Source organism: Chelonoidis abingdonii, chromosome 15 (genome assembly GCF_003597395.2).
Source record: "Chelonoidis abingdonii isolate Lonesome George chromosome 15, CheloAbing_2.0, whole genome shotgun sequence".
Taxonomy (NCBI): domain Eukaryota; kingdom Metazoa; phylum Chordata; order Testudines; family Testudinidae; genus Chelonoidis; species Chelonoidis abingdonii.
In genome coordinates this window covers 36,778,225-36,784,224 of record NC_133783.1, presented here as the reverse complement: position 1 = coordinate 36,784,224, position 6,000 = coordinate 36,778,225, and the positions used below count along the sequence as shown (strand labels likewise).

General features: G+C 43.2%; 1 protein-coding gene across 1 annotated transcript in view; it reads left to right on the top strand.

Annotated features, from left to right (window-relative positions):
* Window positions 1-6,000, top strand: part of ADGRA1 (adhesion G protein-coupled receptor A1) — a 495,656-nt gene that overhangs the window by 195,640 nt on the left and 294,016 nt on the right. The window lies entirely within an intron of this gene.

The following is a 6,000-nucleotide window of genomic DNA, read 5'->3' as shown; positions in this document are numbered from 1 at the left end:
TGCAGAAATGATAGTCTGCATGCCATTCTAAGGGGAATGCCCCTGCAACAACCCCACCCGTTGCTTCCCTCCTCCCCCAACCCTCCTGGGCTACCATTGCAGGGTCCTCCCATCTGTGTGATGAAGTAATAAAGAATGCAGGAATAAGAGACACTGACTTTTGAGTGAGAAAAATGAGGGGAGGCAGCCTCCAGCTGCTATGATAGTCCAGGCAGTCAGCAATCTTTTCTTTAGACATGAAAGAGGGGGACTGATGGAGCTCAGCCCCCAGTTGCTATGAGGAGGACCGTTACCAGCCGTTCTGTACCATCTGCCGGGAATAACTGAGAGTCATTCCTATTTTTACCCAGGCGCCACCAGCCAACCTCACCTGAGGCCAGCCAAGAGCGCTCACGGGATGATAAGGACGGCTTACCAAGTCCTTCTGCACTGTACCGTCTGCCACTGGGGTAGGAAGGGAGAGGATGCTGCTGTTCCGTGCCGCACCACCGCGTCTACCAGCAGCATGCAGTAGACATTACTGGTGACATTGAAAAAAGTCAAGAAACGATTTTTTCCCTTTTCTTCATGGGGGGAAGGGAGTAAATTGATGAGCTATACCCTGAACCACCCCGGACAATGTGTTGACCCTACAGGCATTGGAAGCTCAGCCAAGAATGCAAATACTTTTTCAGAGACTGCAGGGACGGTGGGATAGCTGGAGTCCTCAGTCCCCGCACGCTTCCTCCATGAGCGTCCATGTTGATTCTTTGGCTTTCCATTACGCTTGTCACACACACTGTGGCTGTGGCCTCTGTCTATCACAGTGTGGAGATTTTTTCAAATGCTTTGTCATTTCGCCTTCTGTGAACGGAGCTCTGATAGAACAGATTTGTCTCCCCATACAGCGATCAGATCCAGTATCCCATACGGAGCTCTTTTTGGATTTGGGACAGCATCATCACCCGTGCTGATCAGAGCTCCACGCTGGGCACACAGGAAATGCAATTCAAAAGTTCACGAGCTTTCCTGTCTACCTGCCCAGTGCATCCGAGTTCAGATTGTCAGTCACAATGGTCAATGTGGGATACTGCCCAGGGCCAATACCGTCGATTTGCGGCCACACTAACCCTAATCCGACATGACAATATACCAATTTCAGCACTGCTTCTATCATCGGGGAGGAGTACAGAAACCGGTTTAAAGAGCCCTTTTAGATCAATATTAAGGGCCTCGTTGTGTGGACGGGTGCAAGGTTAAATCAGTTTAAACGTGCTAAATTGGGTTTAAACGCGTAGTGTAGACCAGGCCTCACTTCCTGAAGAGTAACTGTACTGGAGAAGGTAAAGAGGAAGTCTCTGGGCCTGATGCTTGCTTCCTGCCTACCTAGCAGTCAGCAAGAGAGTATGCATGAGGAGTCATCATGGTCCAGGAAATGGGCTGATGGACCATGCCCAAATATGTGAAAATGTAATAAACCTCTAATGTTGGATGTACACGTGCGTGTATGCATATTTATTTAAAAAGCGACTGGATAGCTTAGTGGTAGAGCGCCGCCTTTGATACGGGAGACCACCTTTGCATACGAGAGACCGGGGTTCAAATCCCGGTTAGGTACCAACTTTCCAGTAGGGGTCTTTTTGGGCAAAGACCCTAACGCTTCACCTGCCTACCTCAAATAATGAGAGTGACACGAACTAGGGAGTCATGCCGGCTCGGACATCGCCCAGATATAACAGGCGCGCCAGATGTTGAGAAACCAGGACAATCTGACGTAAGTGGGCTACTGACAAACCATTCATGGATGAGACAGAGAACCTGGAATTGATGGAATGCTACTACAGTAGACTTAATGAGAGGGGATATATGAACGTATGAGGGGACTATGGATGGACAAAAGACCTACATCAACACACTGAGAAACAGCTAGTTAACCCAACGCTTCAACATAGTAAAGAGGAAGCTGCTCTCACAGCTTGAGATAGACCAAGTCCACATTACATCCCAGACTCAAGAAGACCAAGAAGAACAAGTGGATATATGCCCACACCTGAAGCTGAACTTCACTGCCACCCCCTCCATTGCAGAGCACAGCAGCTGATATGAGGCATAAATCATGGAGAAACGAGCTACAGTCAATTCTCGAGACCATATACCAAGGCTCAGTGAGAAGTACCATCAGCTAGTATTTAGAAAGTGCCAATAGAGCCCTCATGACAATCCTACTACCACCATAAGTCAAACCAATGAACTGGTATATGCTACAGCCTCTGTAATCCTGGAAATGCTTGGCTACACGATCAAGAACAACAACGGTATGTACCCACCCTGGAAAATGAGGTGGAGGATAAGATCAAGGTGACTCGGAGAGAAGTTAGTCAGCTGGTGGAACTACAGAGGGGTGGTAGAGATTAAGGATAAGACTCAGCTACTGAAAAAAACAAGGGCCTGACTCCATCTGAAGCCCTAGAGACTGCTAAACAAAGGTCACAGCACTAGTACCAGGCTAAGGAGATACACTAGAGAAGCAGAGGCCAAAAAGTAAATGCCCTGTTCTCCAAAGAACCATCCAAGGTGTACTCCCAACTGCAGTGCAACAACACAATAACAGCAGAGCCACTAGCAGCAGAAACTGAACAGTACTGGAAGAACATATGGGAGAAAGAGAAGACTCATAACACCAGCGCAAAGTGGCTGCAGGGCCTGAGAACAGAGCACAGCAATCTCCCATAACAGAATCAGTCACCATCACAGTAGAAGACATCCAGCAGCGGGTCAAGAGCTGGACAGCACCTGGACCAGACATGATCCACACCTACTGGCTGAAGAAACTAAACAGCAGTGTGCATGAATGCCTAGCAGCACAGATGAACCAGCTGCTAGCAGCAGGCTCCCACCAAACTGCTAACGCAAGGAAGGACAGTGCTGATCATGAAAGACCCCTGCAAGGGAACAGAACCGTCCAACTACCGACCAATAACCTGCCTCCCCAACAACATGGAAAGTCCTATCAAGGCATCATAGCTGCCAAGCTACAGGACCATATGCAGTACATGAGCACAGCTCAGAAGGCATTGGAACAATACCAGAGGCTCAAAACACCAGTTGCTCATAGATAGAGCAGTCGCTCAGGTCTAGACAGACCAATCTGAGCACAGCCTGGATTGACTACAAGGAAAGCCTACGACTCAATGCCGCACACGTGGATCTGTGAATGTCTGGTGCTAACAAAGTCAACAGGACACTAAGGGAACAGCTAAGATACTGCGCGGAACCCTCAAACTCCCAGGCCTCTGGTAGAGGACCCGAGGTTGAGGAAGACACATACCACCCATAGGGGTGAGAGGGGAATTTTATTTTATTTTTATATATATAGAAGAATATTAATATTTGCCAACATGTCATCATAATGTTCAAGTTATTTTTGTTCAAATAAGTTTAACCTACTCTTATGAGTAACTCTTATTTATATTTGCATAAGACAATTATCAATGTATGTCTGATGATACTGGTGAAAATTAGGACTGGAGAATAGCAACTGAAATATTAAAAAAAAACAAAAACAAATCTATACTTGCAATATATGGGGTGGCAGGGAGAAAAAAATTGCCAATATATTACTCTCTCTCCTTAAATCTTCACTTTTTTAGATTAAGAATTTAATTATATGGATTAAGTAAACCTGGACTACTTGCACTACCTATATTTCATTTAAGAGGATTTTAGCTTAGCTTTAAAAATGCAGCTCCCTCCTCCTCTTTCTCATGTGATTAGTTCTAATGATGTCACAAGATGAGAAAATATGACATGTCTTCAATATGAAAACTCAGCCCCTGTAGAACAAGTTGACGTAAAGAACAAAAGTTGGTTTAAGAACAATAGAGTAGTTGATTTTTATGATACATGATCTTTGTGGTAGAAGCAATGGGGGAATACACTATGGATGGTTTATTTTAAAATATTACAAATCCCTCAATATACAGTACAATTTAACCACAAATGACATTGTTAAATAACTTAATAACTTGCTGTTTTTTTCATATTGGATTAAACATAAGCAATACCAGTTCATACTCTCATTTTTAAAAGTCTGGTTTTCACATTATTTTCATATTTATTTATAGGCAGATCTAGGTTTTGTCACATTATTGTTATTGTGCATATACATAAATCATCGGTACATAAAATGTATTGATGAAAATGAACTGTGGGTGTCCATTAACGGTATCTTTGACAGTATGAATATTGGAGTAAATGTGAATATTGGAGTATTCAGTTCTTGCTTATGTGCATTTGTAGATTGAGCTGTTGCAGAATCTTTGAGCTGGCTAGGCTTTTTTTATTAGCTGCAGTAATAATCACAGTATGATTATCCTGGTCCAGGTTTATATTTATAACTTCAACAAGTGACTACCTAAATATGCTGTTCTGGCTGAAATGAGGGATGAATAGTAGAAATACTGTGAGGCATTCACTCCTCCTTCAGTCTCTTCCAGTAAGGTCTGAATATTACAGTTTTTTGCCCGATAGCTTTGCTCTTTATTGCATAATGATAACCATATAACAGTTTTTGCATCAAGTCAATAGGAAAAAGTCAAAATGTTCACAAACGTAGAAGTTACTGGAACTCCTTATATGTAAGTGGTCATGATCTCCTTCTTAATGGAACTGGGGGGAAGTTATGTGAAGCGAGCTTTCACTCAACAGGTGACTGAGGAATATAAGGGAGACAGAGCATTAATGGACCATCAGCATTAAAGCTAAGCAGCATTAATACACAACACCTTATTGAAACAGTGAGTGTAAAGGTCCACCTGCATAGTTAGCAAAAGATACAAAAAGTTGGTTTCTCATGTGTGGATCTTATTTCAAGATAAGTCCTATCAGGATAAATATTGTGAGTAAAATCTTGCCTCATTGAAATCAATGGCAAAACTCTTGTTGACTACAACTGGACCAGGATTTCACTTGGTATGTATTGAATTTGCAATAAAATAGAAAGCCATAGCTAGGGTGACTCATACTGGTGCTGACATATCTACACTGTGGTAGTACCAGAAGCAGTGCATCCGTTTTAGATGGTTGTTTTTCGTCAGTCTGACGGCAGGCCTAAACTATAGCTTAACTCAATGTAACTTACGTCACTCAAGGGTGTGAAAGCTCCCCCTGCTCCCAAGCAATGCAAATTTCATGCTGTCCATAGCAGTGCTATGTTGGCAGAAGACACTCGCCTGCTGACATAGCTTCCGCTTCTTTTGGAGGTGGAGTAATTATGCCGACAGGAGAGTGCTCTACCATCGGCGTAGTGCGTCTTCACCAGACGCACTACAACGGCGCAGCTGCACCAATGTAGTGCTGTAATGTAGACTTGCCCTGAGAAAAACGTCACTAATATTATTGAATGCCAGCCATCCACTATGAGTTTCATACTGTTTAAAGGATGAACACCAAGAGTCTACGAGAATTTACAGCAGATACCTCCTATGCCTGCCTTTCTAATTACCCCCAAAATGCCCTTCAACATCCGAATCCTGGAGAGCATCAGAAAATCTCATAGTAAAGATTGAATCGAGAGCAGTGTCACTGCCTCAAGTACTGTTCCAGTAGCAGATGAGGTTACTAATGCTAGTAAAATATTCTTTATCTCTACAACATCTGATCCCCTGGATAGTTGGTATCTGGATAGTTGCCAAGTACAAAATGAAGCACCTGTCTGCCAAATATATGTGTGTGCCAATCCACTGTGCTGATCTATCTACACAATATACCAAATGTCAGTTGCTTTGCTTTCCGTAGGTGGGAAGGAAGAATTTTTTAGTGTAAAGGGGAACAGCACAATGAATAACAAACCAATAGGTTGATCTAATTGTTTCACTCACTTCAAAATGTTCTGTTGACTATGCATTTTCCATAGGCTGGCAAAGTTTTTTGGGCAATATTTTTTTTTTTTTAGCCACATACGTTTTCCCCCAATCTTAACCAACTCTTTTTATTGCAAAATCTTCCCATTGATTTCCAAAC